Raw genomic sequence first — 21674 nt, forward strand, 5'->3', positions numbered from 1 at the left:
ACATCTCACTACTCTCTTCTGCTCTCCTGCTGAACTTCCCAGTCACCTCTGACTGATGCTCCCAGTTCTGAGTTGGAGGTTCCACCTTTGGCAGGACCACCTTCCTGTGGTCCATTTGTGGCCATCTTTTCTTTACTTATAGCACAAATGAGGTAATACGTGAGCAGTTATATGTAGTTACTTGAGAAGCACTTAAAGGAGAAATGAGTAACATATACACAGGCACAAGACAGCAAGATGGCATGGCTTAGCACAGAGATGTTTAGGGAGTCATCTGCCTGCCCAGCTCCTTTCCTCATTCCACATGGACTTGTCACCTTTAAACCTGAACAGTTTGGGAGCACACTCTAGGACTTGTGGTGTCATCAAACAAAGGATGGAATGATTGTGATCACAGGTTTTGATGTCATATAGAAACCAATTCAAATCCCAACTTTGCAGAGTATCTCCATGGACTGCAACTTGTAAATATCTACAACCCTTTAGAAAGTTGCATTAATAAGGTCCTCCTTATGATTTTTTTCACACTAAAAAGAAATAACAAACACTCAGCATATTCCATACCTTAAATAGACAATTTATGTAATGCCCTCTGGCGTCTGTTGGCACCTGTACTCACATGGTGCACATAATCTCACACAGGCATATATACGTACATATACATTTTAAGAAAATAAGCAATTTTTTAAAAAGGAGAGAATGATACCTCATAGTTAATTTTTTATTTGATTAAGATATTTTCTATTTTATTAGGAAGAGTTTATCATATAAAATCACTGCTACAGGTGAGTTATGTTGCTAGAGTTTTCCTGCCTGGCCCACAGTCAGGACAAATCTCTCTCACCTGCCAGTCCCACAGTCGCTCAGACCCAACCAAGTAAACACAGAGACTTATATTGGTTACAAACTGTATGGCCGTGGCAGGCTTTTTGCTAACTGTTCTTACAGCTTAAATTAATCCATTTCTATAAATCTATACCTTGCCACGTGGCTCATGGCTTACCGGCATCTTCACATGCTGTTTGTCATCATGGCGGCTGGCAGTGTCTCTGACTCAGCCTTCCACTTCCCAGCTTTATTCTCCTCCTTGTCCCACCTCTACTTCCTGCCTGGACACTGGCCAATTAGTGATTTATTTATTGACCAATCAGCAACACACTTGACATACAGACCATCCCACAGCAGAGTTATTTGCATTAGGACCCCTGAACTTAGTACCTGAGGAAAGCAATGGCTAAATCCCAAGGAATTCTCCAGCTCCTCCTCCTCTTCTATGTGGAATCTATGTCCTATGTCGTGTGATACGCAATGGGCTTCTGAGGTGTGTGATGTTAAGTGATGTAATCAGTACCTGATGGAGATTGGTATACTAGGAACCTACCTGACCAAATAACGGCAGGTGATACTGAATCTAGAAACAGCAGAGGTAGTGGTCTGTCCGAAACAGAGACTGAGGCCAGAGTGCATCACATTTCTGTGGCAAGCCCTGCAGGGCCCATCACAGCCTAAATGATGATGTCTAAAGAGAAGGAGAAATCAGCGAGCTCTGCTGCTAGCCCCAGCTAATGGTCTCTGGGAAAGACATAAGAATCATGCCAGGGAAAACAAGATTTGGGTTAACAACTAAAATCATTTGAAAAATAGCACTAAGACCATTTCTAATAAGGTTGTTAGTATGTAAGGGTTAAAGATAAATAAACACAGAGGGACAAACAAAATCTTGGCACAGGAGGATGCAGCTTGTAAGGTCCTTGGTGGTGAAATGGATGCTTGCTGGAGTGAATCATAGCCACAGCTGTCAATTGCAGCCTGGCCTAGCTCCATGCCAGCCTCCCCTAATGATTACCTGCCATCTGGGTTCTCAGCCACTCCCATCTGAGGACCAATCAGTAACTTGGCCTAACAGAATGAGGAGCTTTGCCTCTGCTCCCTGCAAGAGGGGTCTGGACAGTGCCCAGTTCTGTCTTAAGTCATTGAGCTTGGAGGTCAACAGAAGCCTGTATGCCAGGAAGAAGATTACATTTCAGGTGCCCTAACTGACTCCCATGTCACAGCCAGCTAGTCAGGTCAAGTCTGCTGTGCTCATCTCCGTTGTGAGTATTTTACCCTCAGTGATTATTAGAGTTCAAATTGGAAATGGATTTCATAGGTCTGTGCTTTGAAGTCCTGTCTGTCAGCTGGGGATGCTGTGGGCCCTATATATAATGGGGCCTGGATGACAGACTTAGGTCACTAGGGGTGGACTTTGAAGGGTATAGCTCAGTCCTTGCTTCTAGACAGCCTTCTGTTTTGGGGTGCATCAATATTTGAGAAGGCCCCACTGCAAGATCCCACCTTCCCAGACTGAGAGTTTTTCCCATACTTTACATATTACAATGGACTGCAAACCTGTGAACTGTGAGCTAATGTACATTTCTTGACTTCCAGAGTTCAGCAACTCCTGGTGAGGGAATGGTGCCGCCCGTAATGAGTTGAGTCTTTCCACATCAGTTAACAATCAGGACAGTCCTCCATAGACATAATGCCCAGGGCAGCCTGATCTACATAATTACTCATTAAGACTCTCTTCCCAGGTGATTCTCAGTCATATGGAGGTACCAGTCAAAACTAAATAGCATGGCATCAAAACCCAAATATTTTCAGGGCATGATGAGCAAACACTCCTTCCAGTGCAACTTAGGATACTTAAACCACCAAACACATATACAAAGCCGGACCTGAAGTCATTCACCCTTTCTCCTGGTGTTTTATTACTACAGTTGTGTCGAAGCATGAGGGTTAGGGCACTGCCACCTACCAGGCTTGGGACAGGGACCTCTAGGTGCAAAGAGGAAAGTTCCAAAGAAAGTTTAAGGAGTGGTGCAGCCAACAACCTTCTACTCTCCTCTCACTCCATCTCTCCTCCAGCTCCAGGGTCTCCGTAAGTCCAAGAGATAACTGGCTTCTTTCTTTTAAAAAAAACAACAACAAAAGTTTCTTTCATTCTTTCAAAAGACTATATAGGTGACCATACTTCGCAAAATACCTTTCAATAATGCCATGTTATATGCAATATTAATAAAACATAACAAATTTATTGATAAAACAAGGTCAATAAAATATGGTAATAACACTCCCCCAGGAATGAGAAAATGAAATAATCTCCATTGAGTACCATTTGATGTTTCTAAGCCCAGACTTCTTAAGCTATCATGTGCGAAAATACATTGGGAGGGCTCTAAATCTGTTTACAGTGTTGACATTTTTAGGTCTGTCTCCGTTCTTGCTAGCTCTGCTTTCCTTCCTTTTATTTATCACTTATAAAACAACGTCTCTCTCTGAATCTATATTACTCCCCGGGAACAACAGAAAGTCCTCCCATGGTTCTACTTTTTTAAAATTCTGATTCACAAATGCAAGTATGTAGGCAGATGTGAGGTCGGTAGGTAGATAGATACTGGAAACACAGATACTTAAGTTATTGATTAATTGATCGATTAGCATTTTCTGTTCTAAAACCTATGTTCACTTTTCTATACCTCTACCTGGGTATCTCAAATTCACCTCACAGGTTCATGTTCAGAAACCCTCCTCTAGTCTTGTATCTCTCTGAGCAACTAACAGTAAAAATCATAACTGAGATTCTAAAACCAAAAATGGGGAGTTTTTCTTGAAATGTCTTCTTCTAAGCAGTTAGTTGATAGCTTGACTTGTTCATTCTTCCTGTCATCCTGATGCCTTTATGCCATCATCCAGGCTACCACCAGAATGAGTTTCCTAAAGTCCAATCTTATAATTTTAATAACCAAATACACAGTGGTCATTTTTGTTTTAAAAATACACTCAATCCAAGTTTATTGCTGCCTGCACCTCCTGACAATCCCCTAGTGTCACCCCATCACCTACACACACTTCTCAGTGTGGACAGTCATATCCCAGGAGACCTGGTAGTAAGCCAGCATAACTGAACACCCAGAGTAATCAAATTCCAATTTCACTTGATGCCAAAATTCACAATATTGCTGTAATGAACACTACTCGGAGAATTACAGTAGAATAAAAAGACATCCTAGAGGGAGATGCCAAATGGAGTTTTCACTTGCAGTAGTTCACTTCAGGCCATGCTCCCAAAGCCATGGTCAAGGGCAGGATGTTCTTCGGCTTTGGAGTTGTTTAGACAAGTACAGAAGAAAAGCAAGCCTTCTTACTGAAGTGTTTGTAATTCTTCATCATCTGATCCACACTTCATCATCTGATCCACACTAAGACTCACTGCCTCATCCTCTTCTTCCACTCCTGTGCCACCCAGGGCTTATCTCAACCTGCTGTTATTCATGCATAAAGGTTTGAGAAAGGAGAGGATACAGAATATGGTGGGGTTACTGAGTCATTGGTGATAGAAGCTTGGTGGATTTGGTTGGAAGTAGAAAGATGAGGCATTTAGGATGAGGTCTGAAAGAATTATTCATGGGCTATACCAAGAAGAATATGACCTATCAAAATAAGACTTATCCCTGTTAGCAACAGGGCCGCTAGTCGTTTTAGATAAGGGAGTGACAAGTCTACCTGCCATTTAGAAGTAAAAGCTCTGGCCTACATTGTGGAATCTTTGGTGAAAGAACGGTGTATGTGAAAAGCTAGAGAGCAGATTCCAGGCTACGGTCCTGATAAAATACGAAATCCCTAACAATTACCAGCAAGTCAACCTTGGGAATACAAGCCACACATTTTACTCTCAAGGGTTGGTGTTAAAAGCAAAACAATTCAACCATGAAAGGAGCTGTGATAAAGATTCATTTGGTGAGCATCCTGTAGTTCAATCTTTCAGATGCTCTAGTTAACGAAAGCACATTCATATTTTTTTTAAACCTCAACGTTTATAAATTTAAAACAATAAGGCGGATCGCAGTATGTCATGTTATAGACACTGTGTGCCCAAGATCAAGCTTCTGCACTAGTTTCAGGCATCTTACTCACTTCATGTGCATTCTGGTTACACTGCTTACAGGATGGTTACACTGAAAACCTATTCCAGATGGAGACCCTTAATGTATTATTTCAAAACCCCTATCCAAAGATGCCTTCTGAAAGAATGCTCTGTCACTGTCTCTCAATGCAGTTGCATCAGCAAGCTCCATTCCCACATGCCCAGAAGTTCTGTGCACACATGGTCTGATAGACTCATCTCACTATAGTACAAATTCCTTTGTATATCAATACCTCTATTTTAGACTGTAAATTCCTCAAAAATAGGTAACTAACTGCTATCGCTCCATATCCTTAGCATCCTGCCTTGTGCCTGACTCATACTAAGAAATCAAGAACTTATTGGATGAATGTGCTAGAGAATAAAATTCTCAAAGAAATCAGACATACTACTCTGATCTATCAAACATACAAGGACACACAAGCCCATTTCATAGCCCATATCCGTGCTGTAAGATTAGATGTGCCTTCGATAAATTTGACTTTACAACTAAAATATTTATTTTCCACAAGTGCTAATATTATTAGCAAACATTTTATATTTGTAGGGAGATTACGAAGCAATCTTGCAAATATACAATTGTTTTAAAATTTAATTCTCTAATAACATTATACAAAGTGAGCAGAAGTTTTAATATTTCTTCTTTAGGCTAGGGAAAAGGTTAGGGATTTAGCTCAGTGGTAAGAGCCCGTCTAAACAGCACAAGACTCTGAGCTTGATCCTTGGCCCCAGGGAAGGAGAAAAAAAAGATACAGGACTTTAGAGCTGGAGATCCATCTCGGTGGTAGAGCATGTGCTTACTGTGTATGAGACCCCTGAGTTCAGTCCGCACCCCCAACATGCGTCTGCATTCCCTCTTTAGAGAGCTGGAAGCTGAAAATCAAAGTACATGTGTGAATTTCCCAAGCCCACCACTGACCTTCTATTAAATTGCCTTTATTCCTGTTACTAAGAAATTTAATTTAAAGTGATATCTAGGATGATATTTAAGGATAATGAATATAAATGTGCCTGGATTTTATTTTATTTTCTTGAGACGAGGTCTCATGTATCACATTCTGTTCTCTCAAACTTCCAAATAGTTAAGAATGACTTCGAACTTCTGACCCTCCTGCTTCCACCTCCTGAGTGCTAGGATTGCAGGTTTGAACCACCCATTTGAGTAGTGCTGGGGAACGAACTTAGGGCTGTATTCATGCTCAGCCAGCACTCTACCAACTGAGCTATAGCCCCAACCCAGGCATAGATTTTGATACCCAGGCGCCTGAACAGGCACTACCTGCTCAAAGGAAAGAAACACACCTTTCTGCTTACCCCAACCTAGTGCCTCAGTGACTTGAAGGAAGTTCAGACACGAGAGGAATGAAAGTCCAGATCTTCCTTTAATGGATGGCTTGAAAACATCCTCTGCCCCTCAAGGTTCTAGGATGTGTCTGCTCTCATGAGTTTACCAGTACTCATCTCAGCAGCTGTCTCCAGAAAACCAGGGGTGTAGTAACCACTGAAGACATGTTGGTTGGTTTTTTCCATCTGGAATATGTTAGAATTTTAGAATGGAACTATTACGTATATTTGTGTGTATATATGTGAATATATATGTATGTGTGTTTCCTTACTCGTAAAAGTAAACCTTTAGGCAAACTTTAAACAAGAGAAAAAGCTATTTCAAATGCAAGGTAAAATATGAAAATATATACATATCTGTATATGCCTGTGTAGTAAGCATGAGCAAGGGAAATAAATTTGCATAAACATAACTTTTCAATAATAATGAGAGCAGTAAAAACTATAAAGTTAGAACTGGAAAGATGAGCACTTGCTACTCCTTTAGAAGATCTGAAGTCAGTCCCAGCACTTACATCAGCAGCTCACAGCCACCTGTCTCCAGGAGATCCAGTGCCCTCTTGTGGCCTCCTTAGACATATCTACTCACATGTACACACACACACACACACACACACACACACACACACACACACACACACACACACACACACACACACACACACACACACACACACACACACACACACACACACACAATTAAACTGAAATAAATCCTTAAAAATAAAACCTATAACACAAGTAACACTTAGTAAATGGTCTTTGGATGCATGTGTAGCCAAACAAATAAGTAACTTTTCCCTTTCTTTTAGAAAGATGTTTTATTTCTTCCAATAGCCTTTCTTACTTTGTACTTCACTGTTACCTTTGAAATGAGGACAATGCTTCAACGTGGCTTCATACATTAAGGATTGGACATTATCCATTAGTGGACATTTACGCCATGCCACACAGTGTTTAAGTGAATTGTCATCATAATCACATTTAAATGATGCAAGTGTTGTCATCCATGCTTTATAGATGATAAAAATAAGGTCCAGGAAAACAAATGAAAGCCACTTGTTTGGATTCCATTAGCTCTTGTCAGTTGCCAGGTTCTGATTTCGATCCAGATCTGTCTCATTTACAAAGCTGGACCGTGCTCACCGGATGGCGCTCCTTTGCAGAGCATCACCATATGTGCTCTACTGTATCCTAGGATGATTTTGATCTATGTTTACTAGAGCAGCATCATGTGTATATACATACCCCTTAAGTGGCATTTGTTCTTAATAGTCATTATACTTCAGGCAGTAGCAAGTATTTAAAAAAAACAAACAGCAGTTCAGAGAGTTCCTGTGCATCCTCTCTGGCCCCTACTTTCTCTGTTATGAACCCCTCATATTCATTTGGTGCATTGGCTACAGTGCATAGTCCAGTACCAATAGTTTATCTGAGTTTTGGAGTTCTACTGATACAGCAACTATGTATGTCTAGTTAAATGGATGAGGATGAGTTTTATTTTGTCATTGCTAATCTTAACGGTATAGTGCTTTTTAATTCGAACCAAATATGCTCATTTCTGATATATAACAAAAGTACAGAATTTTTTTTACATCAACTTTATATGCTCCAACTCTTGCTTATTAGGGAAATATGTTTTAGCATTATAACACATCTTTTCTCATAGACTATCTGAGAGTGAAAGTGGCATCTTCCTTACAAAAGAATTTTCAGCACTTAATTCTCTATAGTATATTCTAGAATTCATATTAAAATTATTTTGCTTATTTATCTTTAAATAGACTATTTGCCAGATGAAATATTTCTATACATATATTTCATGGGTTATTTTTAATTAAAAATTGCCATGCTTTCCCAAACACTGAATAGTTGGAAACAAAGAAATTGCACTTTATTATTACAGATGATGATTATGAATGAGCAAATATGCTTTGGGGACATCTGCTAATAACACCTTTTTATCATTACTACAAAATACAGTCCCTAGGGCACTCAGTATCTTTTTGCCATGGATATGTGATGTAAGCTTCCTCTGGCACAGTTGCCCTTTGTAGAAGTACTGTTTGGGATTCCCACTGGAGACAGAAGTGAGAGCTGCAGGCCATAGAATGGAAATGGCCAAGTTGGAATGTCTCATGCAAAATGGTCTCAGTACGTCGATGGCTGTAGCTGTTCATGAAAAATCTATGTGTATTGAAGGAGTAGTTTCCTCAAAATGTGAACCTCTTATTTGTTTGCCCATTTCTTTTATTTAATTGGCTATCCTTGTTTATTGGCCTGCTTTCCAGTGGTCCAGATAAGAACAATAAAATCAAAATATGCTGATGCTATGAAGAGGAGAGCCATTGTTAATCACCGTAGGGAGACTATGTAGTCTGTCATTGAAATCTCTCCTTGCAATGAAATGTGATTCTCTTCTAATTGTTGTCAACCTACATGGAATGGAAAAAAATATAAAATTCTGATATCATACAAGGGACATGTACAACTTTTAAAATTTTTCAAATAGTGCCAAAAAATACTTTTGTTACTGCAGCTTCAACTTTCAGAGGCTAGACACCTTCAAACCTAGACCACAACATTCTTTTTAAATGTAGAGTTAATTTCTCAAGAACACATTGTTGTCAGTTTGGGGCATTCATTCTAATTTGCTGTTTGTTTGTTTGTTTGTTTGTTTGTTTGTTTGTTTTAGACAGACGCTCCCTATGCAGTCCAGGATAGCTCCCACTTGTGTCTTCCTACCTCAGTCTCCCCATGCATCACCCCTCATGGTTTCAAACTATTTGCTGAGAATTTTCAGGTTGGGCAATTGCTTAAAGGTATGGGATCTGATCTTACTTACAGACATGGTAAGGACAAAAGAAGTACAATAAATAAATAAATAGGAAGGCAAGCCCAGAGACCCCTAAAGAGGAAAATTAAATATGCGTAACAAAAAGAACAAGCTATTGGGAAGAACGCTGAATTCAAGTCTCAAGTCTCAAATCACATAACCCATCAACCTTTGAAATATCCCTTTATTTCTATGAGTCCCAGCTTAAACATCTGGTCTAAAATTCCAAAAGGCATTTTTGTGAAATAAGATTATGTGACAATAAGAACCACACAAAGCATTGTTAAGATCGTCAAAAGGGAAGGGAAGCTGTGACAAATAATGAGCATGTTTCTTCTTCTTCCTCCCCCTCCTCTCCTCCTCCTCCTCCCCCTCCTCTTTCTTTCTTTTAGTTTCAATTGCTCAGCAATCTGTTTACTGAGTGCCTGCTATGTTCCTGTGAGAAACACTAGGGACAGGCAAAGAGAGTGACATGAACCCTGACTAAAGTCATCTCAGGGTGACATATCCGGGAGCTATTTTGAGTGCATTTATAAGCAGAACCGGAAGGAGCCCTACTTGGTTTACACACAGCTGTATCATTTCAGGTAAGAACTCACAGTGTGGTGGGCAAGTGTGGCAGTAGTGACAGTGAATGAGAACACAGCTCAGAGCAGGATTGACAACTGACTCCTGTATTTGGCACGGCATGGTATAATGAACTGGTATCCTTGTGACACAAACCAAAGCACTAGAATCAACAGGTACACAGAAGAAAGCAAATTCTAGGGAATATTTGAGAGAAAGGGCAACAGGAAATGATGGTATGAAAGTGAGATGAGATGTGCTTTACATAATCATTCCTAACAGTAATGATGGACACATGCCCTGAGGTTAGACCAACAGAAATGTGGCTCAGAGTAAGACTGGACCCAAGTGTGAAGAATGGGGAAGAAATGCAGCTTTAATTTAATTTCACTTCTGTGCAAAAGTAGCTGGTATCAATTTGGCCAAGGGTACAATAGGCCCAAGAGCCCCTTAAAGGTCGGAATTGTAATAGACTAGTCTAGCACTTGAAGAGGTGAAACATACTAAACTAAAAGCCATGTTTACTTCATACCTACTGTGTGACTGGCATATTTAATCTTTACCAAAATTAAATAAAGATGACACCACCTTATCCTAAAGATGAGAAAAGTGATGCTCTGTGGTGGTATTGTGTTCCCCAAAATATTGTGTACCTTAATAAACTTATCTGGGGTCAGAGAACGGAACAGCCACTAGATACAGAGGCTAGAAAATGGTGGCACTCACACCTTTAATCCTAGCATTCCAGAGACAGAAATCTCTCTGGATCTCTGTGAGTTCAAGGCCACATTGGAAATAGCCAGGCATGGTGACACACGCCTTTAATCCCAGAAAGCGAGCCTTTAATCCCAGGGAGTGGTGGTAGAAGGCAGAAAGGTATATAAGGCGTGAGGACCAAAAACTAGAAGCATTTGTCTGGTTAAGCATTTGTCTGGTTAAGCATTTGGCTGGTTAAGCTTTCAGGCTTCTAGTAGCACAGCTCAGGCTGAGAGCCATTGGGATGAGGACACAGAAGCATCCAGTCTGAGGAAACAAGACCAGCTGAGAAGTTGGCCAGGTGAGGTTAGCTGTGGCTTGTTCTGTCTCTCTGATCTACCAGCATTGAACCCAATAACTGGCCTCGGGTTTGATTTTATTAATAAGAACTTTTAAGATTCATGCTACAATGCTCAGAAAAATTGAATTCTAACTACCTACCCATCTTCACAACAAAAGGTCAAAATTAGGATTAGACCTTCATGTTCCATTGTACTTTAAGGGCTGTAGAATTACATCTGTTTTTGAAGTGGTGTAATTCACCACTGCAAATGCTAAGAAGAAACAGCTAAAACAGTACATAGAAGAAACAGAAGAGGATGCATTTCAGTGAGATATTTCAGTCTTCTAGCCAAACCTTGTGGTTTTCTCAGGCTCAGCTGTTAGTTGTTAATGTTCCTTAAGCTGCCCTTCAAGACCTAAGGGGGAAAAAGCCAACTTACCTTTTAAGTTTGGGAATCAAAGAAGTATGTATTATTTTAGATGACTCTCCCAGTGTTAGTATGAGTAAATAATTTTCTTTAATTAAGATTATCATCACAAATGCTTACCTCTCCAAACTTTTACCCTTTCAAGTCTGACAAGAATGGCTTTTTTACTTGCAATATATCAACTTCTCCCAAATTTCTTTACTTCTGCAAGCAGCCTTGAACACCATAGGGCTAAGCAAAGCACAGAATCCTTTCCCTACAGGATTGAACCTGTGACTGCCAAATACTCAAAACCACAAATAATGAATCCAGGGTCAGAAGACCTTCGGGGAGGGCAGGACTTTACACCTGAAGAATGTATTTTTTGTATGATGTGGAAATTGCTCTAATTACATGCTTTCGCCTGGGTTCAAAGCTCTGATTTCTCAAGACTAACCCCCTTTGTAAGTACACATGGTGGCAACAGAACTCTGGCGATGGGCTCTCGGAAACCAGGAAGCCAGGGACATGACAACATGACTAATTTTGCCCTGTAAATCAAGCAATCCCAACTGGCAAGTTCAAAGGATCATTTGTTCCCTTGGTTTTGTTTTCTTAGGGCGACAGTTAAAATTTGCATCATTGAATGTTTTAGCATGCCAAGTGCTAGAATAGAAATATCTTCTCCTCCAATCCCTCCCTCTCTCTCTCTCTCTCTCTCTCTCTCTCTCTCTCTCTCTCTCTCTCTCTCTCTCTCTCTCTCTCTCTCTCTCTCTGTGTGTGTGTGTGTGTGTGTGTGTGTGTGTGTGTGTGTGTGTGTGTCATATGAAGAAAATGAGCATCAGGTCTGGAATCAGACAACTTAAATTCTCATATAAACCCTGTTACTGACTCCTGTGTGACCCTGGAAAAGAAACTTGACCTTTCTCCTCTTGATATTTCCTAATCCATAAAGTGATACAATTGGTCTAGGATATCTCAAAATCATATGACATCCTAAAATCATGCAGACTTGATATTTTTTAACAGGAAAGTGATAAATACATATTATCTCAGGGATTAAATAATTTAATTAATTGCTTTAAAAAACAACGTATACCTCATGCTGGATTGTTCCTCTAAAATACATTCTCTTCATCCCAGTCTAATTTGTAGCTCTTGTCTAAGTCTTGAATCATTTCAACTATACAGCGTTGTCTTAGAAGTTTCAATATAGAGCTCTCTGTGCACTATAATAAAAGCTGGAAGACATGAAGCATTCTGAATTTCATACAAAGTCATAGGTAAAAGAAACACAAGGAGAATAAAAATGACATTAAAATTTGCTAAAGATACAAGTATTTTTGCAGAAATAACATACTTTCATGGCAGTGTGTCTGTTTTTATTCCTTCCAAACACAGGAAAAAGGTATTTCAAGTTACTGATTGACTTCAACACACTGATCTTTGTTTCTGTCTAAGGTCCACAGAAATTGGCTAGATGTCTTTTATCAAACAGAAAACTGTTTTTTTTATGCTTTTAAAGGCCAGATTTTCTATTATCCTGAGGTATCAGACCAAATCTCATTTGGTTGCAGTATACATAGTTTATTTTCCCAGAGACTAGGAATTTCTAAAGGAATGCTTTTTAATTTTCTTTTCTTTCTTTCTTTCTTTCTTTCTTTCTTTCTTTCTTTCTTTCTTTCTTTCTTTCTTTCTTTCTTTTTGTATTTTCAAGACAGGATTTCTCTGTGTAGTTTTGTGCCTTTCCTGGAACTCACTCTGTAGCCTAGGCTGGCCTCAAACTCACAGAGATCCACCTGCCTATGCCTCCCGAGTGCTGGGATTAAAGGTGTGCACCACCACTGTTTGGCAGGAATGCTTTCTCTAACTGTATGGCTATGTGTTCATTTTCAGAAAGAAATATTAATGTCTATGAGTTACCCCCTTTCTCCTAATACTCTTCATTCTTAATAAGTAAGTAAAAGCCATGAGCAGCTGATATACTTTCTGCCACTGTTGGCATTGACTGTGAAGGAAAAAGAAGTTGGGGAAGGGCCTCTTCACCAGTCACTTTTATATATAGAAAAGAATTTAGTAGGAGAATCAAAATTGATGCAATAAATGACATTGTCACAACACATGAGATATTACAATGTTAAGGAGAAAAAAACATATAAGAAGGTATAAAGAATGCATCTGCCATTATTGTACAACCACACTGGAAAAAGCAGGAGGCTTTAGTAGAGACTGAGAAAACAAATAAGTCAAGGCAGCTCATTTCCCAGAATTTTGATATAATATAAACTGCAAACACACTGACTTAGAGCATCATGCTGTGATAGAGGTGAATCACTGTTCAGACTGCTGATACATGAGCATCCTGGGTTACGTTGGTTCTGTTGTTTGTGTTCTCACTGAAGCCCATAGCATCTATGGTGGTTTGTTTGTTAATAATCCCTGAACACCATACCTAATCTAGCAACCCAGCAGAGATCATATTTTGTACAGCCTGCTGGGCACATTCCCAGGGCTGTCCCACACACCTGTTGAATAGACACAGGCACAATTAAATCCACCTTCTCCTTTCTGCTAAACTACTTCTCTTGCCTGCATTTTCCACCCCTTGCATTCCAAGACAAAAAAGGTCCAAACACAATGATTTTTTCTTTATCTGGAAGTTCTCTAAATGATAATTAGCAAGTCCTGACCATGATTGCTCTTGCTCAGAAATTCTTCTTGAGACTGTTCTTCCAAGCCACAAGCTTCTCTTACTTCATGTCTCCATAAAATGTCAACTAAATGACTACATAGTTCCTCTAATTCTACTGCATCATTCTCATTAGCATCCTCCACACAGATTCCAAAGTTATCTTCTTTAAAAAGAAAATAGAAATAGATTCCTATTACTCATCTGCTTACATTTTCAGATATCTACATATTACACAATGGGAAAACAAATTCACAAATATAGCATGAAAGAACATTTTAAATGTGACTGGAATATATTAGTTATTCATCATACCATCAGCTCAGTTTGTATTAATCTTCTGATCATATTCTATATAGATGACCTTGAACAACAGCCACCTATGACCATTGTCCATGCTGTTTCTCTGCCTTGAAATTTCCTTTTCATTACTGCCATCAGAATCCAAAAAGGCCATGGTGAACACAAATGAACAGCAGCCCTGGATACCTACACAAGGCCTTCAACATTTTTTCATGGATGAATAAGTGGCCATGAGGCTCCACTCTCTTCTGAGGAGCTATTGCAAGTTAATGGTTGCCATTGGGGTTGGTGTGTGTGTGTGTGTGTGTGTGTGTGTGTGTGTGTGTGTGTGTGTATGTGTGTGTTTCAATGTTGCAGACATTGGTCAGCTACCTGTGCTCTATCGGATGATCCCTTCTCCAAGGTGACATTAGAAATTTGAATCAAAATCAGTGACTCAAAAAACATTTTTAAGAGATATGGAAGTAGAAAGGGTATAGTTGGGAAGAAGATGAGGTTCAGAGGAAAAAGGAGAGCATAAATGATGTCAAAAGGAGGTGAGGAGATTCCCAATACATTTTGTATATATGTGGATTTTTTTAAAGGGGAATTTCCCTTTTTCTAAATTTAGATACCTCTTCATCCTTCCAGATATATGAAAAAATCAAGTTTTCCATGGCAGAAGTACTTTGCCTGATATCCATAGCATACATTGCTTCTACCTTTCTTCCACAGCACCCTAATTTTATTGCAGCTTCACCTGTTTATGCATCAGAGGCTTTTTAATAGACAACAAAACTCTCAAGGGTAAGGGACTGATTCCATTGACCTTTCTATTTCCCGTGTCTCTAATTAGCCTGGTAAATGGCATGTGTTCAATAAATGAATGACTGATTATCACTTCTGGATACTGTACAAATAAGTAATTACCCTTTAGAAATAATCACAATCCAGGCCACAGCAATACACAATACTTCATGGAGAAGAGGTAAGAATTCAGAATCATCTGCAAGGATTGTTTTGAAAGAAAATATAACTATGCCCCTATAAACAATATAGCTTTGACAGGAAAAAAAGAAGAAGAAAGAAATCAACTAACATATTTATGGTAGTGTGAAATCAAAAGTCTAATATGGAAGTGAAGTTAGGGACACTCATTCCCTCTAAGCTTGGCGATCTCCCTCTTAGAGGTGGTAACTGAAGCTTTGGAATAGGATGAAGGTATCAAGGGATCTGGTATAGAGAGAAGACTACATACATAATCCATGTTGACTCTCAAATTCATCCTAAGGATTGCACAGCTAAAACATCCTCTTGTTTGTTCACTGACATGCATTGACCTCTTAACTCTGACATGTCTCATCACTGACGGTCTCTGATTCATACACAATCAAGAAGAAAGTCATTTAATACCAGGGGTGCTTTTAATTGATTGAAATTCCCAGTTTTCCTGAGTATTGTGCTCAAATGAAAGATAAAGTTGAAGAAAATACCAATGTGCTGGTCTGCCTTTCTTATTTTATGCACACTTCTTCTTTTCTCATTCATTTGAGTAAGTGAAATTGTGATTCCAATTATCTGCCAATTATTGGGGAAATTTTTGTTTTCCTGATAAATTCACATCTTGGTATGTTTGGTAAAATTACAGTAATATGCCTCCTAAATTCAACCTGTTCCTCATAATATTTTTTCTTATGCCAGTTAATAAGAGATGGTTCTTAAAGTGGTTTGAGAGAGGAGAAGTTGCTAACAACTTGAAACAAGAAAGCATTTCTATTCTAGTAGGCCCTTCATACATTGCACTTCCAATTACTTAATAGAGATTTGAGACATCCAATTCTCATCAGTTTCACACTGCAAAGTGTCGTGAATCTTACACATAATAAAACCAAAGGAAAAAATTGTAATGGGAGTGGAAGAACAAATATTTCCTCTTTTAGAAATTTCTATCATTTCACATCAATTGTGTCGTATGATACTCTCAGTGGTTGAGTGACTTAAAGAAAACTAATAGATCTTGGATTTTATAAAAACCCTGGGACTGGATATGAGAAATCCGATAATCAGAGACATGAGAGTCTAGAAAAGAGTCCTTTCTATTACCCCAGTGGTAGTCTGGGGCCTGCGATTGATTCTTGTTTCAATAAACACATGAATAAGGAAATACTCAAAGCTGTTTGTTCCTGAAACTCATTTAGAAATGTTGATAACTTTGAGCCATAATTAGTTCATATAATAGTCTGAATTATTGGGAATCAAGCTGTCAGGAAAATATTGGTGGGAACATACCTCATTTATATATGTATTCTTTATCTTCAACTAAAGGGCAAAGTTCTGGCCTTTTGTCAAAAATGCACAAGAGAAAGAACAGATAAGAGAGAGGGGTGGCTGGCCTTTCAGCTCTTCATTTCAGGATGTCATCCTCTAGCAACCAAGTGCCAGAAGATCCACTGGGTTAAATCTCCCTTAACTCATCGGGAGCACAATGTATGAGAAATGCCACTGAGATACAAGATGTTGTGGGTTTCATGTTCCCTCCTCCACAGATGGCAAAACATGGGAAAAATAAAGCAACTGAAATATGCAAGTAAGCACAATACAAAATTAGTGACTGTCATCCCCATCTGACTGTGGAGGCCTTGAACACACACACACGGCTCAAGCCACCATGGCAGAATCAGCAGCATAAAGGCAAAAACCTCACTGTTAATGAGAAACAGAAAACTGACCTAGACTACTCCGCATTGGAATGTATGGACGTTGATGCAGCCTGGCTTATACTTGCCAACACACAAATAATGGGAAGTGACTGTTCCAAGCTTTCTGGATCAGAGGCATGTCTCTCTTCCATTCTTGTTCTCACTCTAGTGATAGACTTGAGAAAGCCTTCCTGGGTCCCAGAGATAGTTCAATGGCAAGATCTCGGACCCTGAACCCTTAATGTAAGAGACTGTCCCATCGGTTGGGTATCATGCTGGGTAAAGTCTGAGGGATCTGGAGTAAATAAATGCAAATGCATAATAATAGCTATATTTGGGTGCAAAGACTGTAATACACGGTCTATAATATTAGACAGGAAGCTGAGAGTGCTGGTGGTGCACATCTGCTTCCAGTTCGTGGAGGATGAAACAGGAAGATCATAAATCCTAGGCCAGCATGGGATACATAGTGAGAACTTGTCTCAAAAATAATTACATTGGTATTCTCCCTAAATTGCGGTAGAATATCTACCCACAAATGCTTAAATATTATTTGCAATATACTTAGTTTTATCATCTTCAAACAACACCATGCTCTACAATGGAAGGATTTCACTGTGCACTCTTTAAACCATAACTGAAGGAGACTGAGCTATTTAAAACACTAGTGTTCACTGCTAAATTACCTTTCTTTCCTCTTTTCCACCTAGCACACCATAGTCAGATGAATGAACCTCTTTTGAAATGTGCACAACTCTACAAAAAGCGGCCCATACTTAGATGCTTCTTTTCTTCTTTACTTGGCTGGTATGATTGTTGTTTTTAACAAAATCTCAATCATTTGATTTACCAATAAAGACTCCAGAGCCAGATGCTGGGGTCAAAGCCTGCTAGCTCAGAGAGGCAGAGAAAGCACCCATCTGACCTGGCTCCTTAGCGACCTTCCTAGAAGCCGGCTTTCTCCTATGCCTTCTCAAACAAGACTCTCAAACTGAATGTCCCTCCCTTCTACTTCCTGTGCGTCTCTCTAGCCATCCCCCTGACTTCCTCTTAATCTCTACAGTTTTTCATGTTCACTTCCTGTCAGCTGGTTGTTTGCTCTGCCTGTTGACCTTTGGCTGACTTTATGTAATCCTGCTCACTATATTTAAACAGAAAGCACTTAGATTAAAAATGTGTGCTAGGGCTGAGCCACACCACAACTTGAAACAGGTTTTTCCATAAATAACGCACTCTTGAGGTTCACAGTGTAATCAAATATCCTGCAACATATGATTCAAAGTATTTTTTCTTTGTTATCTGTTTCTTTTCTCATTCTTTTTGTTTTTTTTGTTTTTTGTTTTCTGAGACAGGATTTCTCTGTGTAGCTTTGCGCCTTACTTGGATCTCGCTCTGTAGACAAGGCTGGCCTTGAACTCACAAAGATCCGCCTGCCTCTGCCTCCTGAGTGCTGGGATTAAAGGTGTGCGCCACCAATGATGGTATTTCTAGAAAATAAAAATATATTTATTTTTATTAAATTGTTGTTAATTCATTGAACCATTTTTTTTTGAGTTTGTAATATATGCCAGGCACTGTACTAGACTCTGGGACAATTTAATGAGTAAAGTCTGCATGATTACTACAACTGATGGCTTCTGGGGAAAGGAGAGTTAGTTTTCTTTAGGGGTATGGTCCCTGGTAGAGAGTCCAAACTCCTTGGAATGACCCTGTGCCCATGAGTATGTGTATTTAGTGAGTTACCAAACAGAAATAAATAAATTTTCAAAAGGAGGATGTGGGGAAGTCGGAGGAGTTAGGTAGATGGGGTGAGTATGTAAAATGTATAAAATACGTTTATGAAATTCCCAAAGAATTGATCAAAATATTGTATTCTAAAAACACAGTATTCGTGTAGGAGTGCAAATCCTGATGGTCCAACAAAGGAAATGACTTCATACACATCTTCACACACTTTGACAAAACAGAGAAATCCAAATATTTATTCAGTTCCTTCCTGTGAAACTTGACAAACCATCAGAAAGCTCAAAAGCATGAATTATTTTTAAAATGAAGAAAATACAGAATGTCAGTCAGATTTCTGCTGCTGTAGCAAAGTGCTCCCAATAATAATTTCAGAAGAGTAAGTTTACAGTTTTGAGATGTTGCTTAGTTGCATGGTTTTGAGGGTCTGTGGTAAGGAAGGAATCATGGGAGAAGCTTTCTGTAGAGTGAGCTGTTGATCTTTTGGCAGCCAGGAAGCAAGGGAATAAAGAAGTGGAGGGTCTGTGATCCCAACACCTCTTTGTGTCAAGCTTCATGCCTGACCTTTTTCCCAGCAGACTCCACTTCTTTAAATGTTCTCTGCCTCCTAATAGCCCCACACTAAGGCTAAGTCTTTAACACACGGGCCTTTGAGAGACATTTCAAGGCCAAGCCACAGAACACAGGAATTTGTTCTAATGCCAAAGAAAATGCGAATTTGGTGCACTTCGGATCTTGGCTAATTTATGAATCTCTCTAAAATAAAATTAGATTGCTAATTATGCTAAACCAATTATTAATTTGGAATTGCAAGAATTGAGATCATGGATGGGGAAGGAGAGCATGAAGGTCAACTTACCCACAGGCAGCAAGCGGGTAACTGAATACCTGCAACACACATTGTCAGCTATCTCTTCTCCACCAAATTGTTGTTTGATAAATACCCTTCAGGTCACTGTGTGAAGGAGAGGAGGGAACCTGAAAGTAGACTTACCTGAGCAGAGACAAATTCCAAAGAAATGACTTGAGAGCTAGGGGGTTGGCTATCATCCTGGCTCCATGTGTTATGTGCCTTCCCAAGAAAGGATCAGATCTTCAAAACAGGCTCATGTAGGAAGGTTCCCTGAAACAAAAAACTCCAACCCAAGTAGCTGTTTTCCAAAAGCATGTTTCTGTGAATTAATTGCGCCGGCAGATAAAAACACTTCCTTTCAGATGTCATATTGACTGGACTGATGTATAGGGCCAGGTCACATAATCTGAACTAATTTGAGAAAATCACAGATGTCTGAGAAGAAGACTTATTTATTAAGGATCACACACTCACAAATACAAAATGGAGCGATTCCATTGCCTCTTTGTCTCCCAGGGAAAGCTAGGGAAAACTCCAGACCAGTTCACTGAACTGTGTGTCAGGAAGCCTTCCACATTCAAGAAAGCATGACCCTCCCCACCCCCTGCTTTCTTTTCCCTTTAGAGAGGTCACATAAGCAGACAAGGAGCACCATCTCTTTTGGGCCAAGTAGTTCAAGGTCATTGGCTAAGTGATTACTCACTACACTTCCCCTTTTTGTCTAAATAAGAAATTTCTAAACCTAATACAAAACTATATACAATAAGGATGATTATCAAGTATTTTCCAGGAGAAGGAAAAGTTAACAACATAAACAAAAATAGAAACACAACTAATAAGAACAACATCAAGCAATAAACACATACTAAATGTTCAGACTATAAGTAAACAGCAAATTACAGAGAATGCTCCAACAGCTGTCTCATACTGAAGAATGTAACTCTAGTACCTGGTATGTTCTTAGCTAAGATATGAGAGGAATGTAACTGCAACCATCTAGTCTTCAACCCCATCAAAGACCTGAGAAAGAAAATAATATTATCTGTGTAAAAGAAGTACAAGAAAGCAACTTCCAAAAAATGCAAGAAATGGCAGACAGCTGGCTGCCTGGACAGTCTCCCAATGTTTCTCTGCAATGCTGGGGCATCCACTTTTGGCTATAGGCCTAGAATATATGACAGACCATTTTCAGAAGCAGGATATTTTGAAAGACCCTCTTACCCTGTCTTGGCAAGGTTTAGCAGTCACTTTTTCTTGTGTTCTGTTCATCCAGAATGGACAGCTTGCTTGTTGTCAGCAGCTGAGGCAAGGGCCACTCTTTGCACAACAGGCCAATTTTTGCCAAGAAGACAAACTTCATATGGAGTGTCTTCAATGCCCAGCATCCTTTCGGGAGTAGATCAGTGCTGCCAGGAGCAATCGTGTCTCAAGTCAACAGAATTCTAAGTTATTAAAACATGTAAATGCCTTATTCTCTAGGTCTATGAAGTGTTTGAAGATTACCTATCCATCTGACATGTGTTTCTGTATTTCTAGGAAACCTAACTAACATGACTATGAATATGACAAGCATGGGTAACGATTAACTGTAATTCTTATCGACCTAAATAACTTAAAGACTAAGATTTCACATTATAAAAATAGTCTGTAAACAGATGTACAATATAGGGACAATGACCTGGAAGTTGTGACAATCTACAAAAATATCTTAATTAGAAGTAGAAATGTATAGTGCAATGTGATAACAATATCCTTAATATGTATCAATATACAAAATATCCTAAACAGAGGTAGAACATACATACAATATGACAAATATAATTTTACATTTGTATCAATATACAAAGTATTTCAAACAGGAATAGGAACATATATCAATATGACAAATATAGTTTTGTATTTGTATCAATATACAAATTATCTTACACAGGAGTAGGAAATAATTTTATATTTATATCAATATACAAGAATCCATACCAATGCAAATTATCTAAAGCTGATAGTTACTGATTCAGTTTACAAGTAGATACAATAATCTGCCTTATTATCCTATCCTATCTATTCCCCTTTTATCTTTTCCAAAAGAGAATACTGAGTCTAAACTTTATTGTTCCACCCCCAACCCTATTACAACTTATAACCAACTCCGAACACACGACAATTATCCATAACCCTGAGAAAACAAAACCTTTTGGGAGAGGGGGCATCATTTTCTTAAAATTGCTTCCTGCTGTCTAGGGAGCAATGGTA

General features: G+C 39.1%; 1 protein-coding gene across 1 annotated transcript in view; it reads left to right on the forward strand.

Annotated features, from left to right (window-relative positions):
* The window catches only part of Klf12 (KLF transcription factor 12), a 650091-nt gene that overhangs the window by 62116 nt on the left and 566301 nt on the right, over positions 1 to 21674 (forward strand). The window contains exon 2 of the mRNA XM_052732584.1: positions 9539 to 9733. The gene's annotated coding sequence lies outside the window, so the exon portion shown is untranslated. The remainder of the gene's footprint in view (positions 1 to 9538; positions 9734 to 21674) is intronic.

The sequence above is a fragment of the Peromyscus californicus genome, unplaced genomic scaffold, assembly GCF_007827085.1.
Source record: "Peromyscus californicus insignis strain IS unplaced genomic scaffold, ASM782708v3 Scaffold_12__1_contigs__length_115047231, whole genome shotgun sequence".
NCBI classification, from domain to species: Eukaryota; Metazoa; Chordata; class Mammalia; order Rodentia; family Cricetidae; genus Peromyscus; species Peromyscus californicus.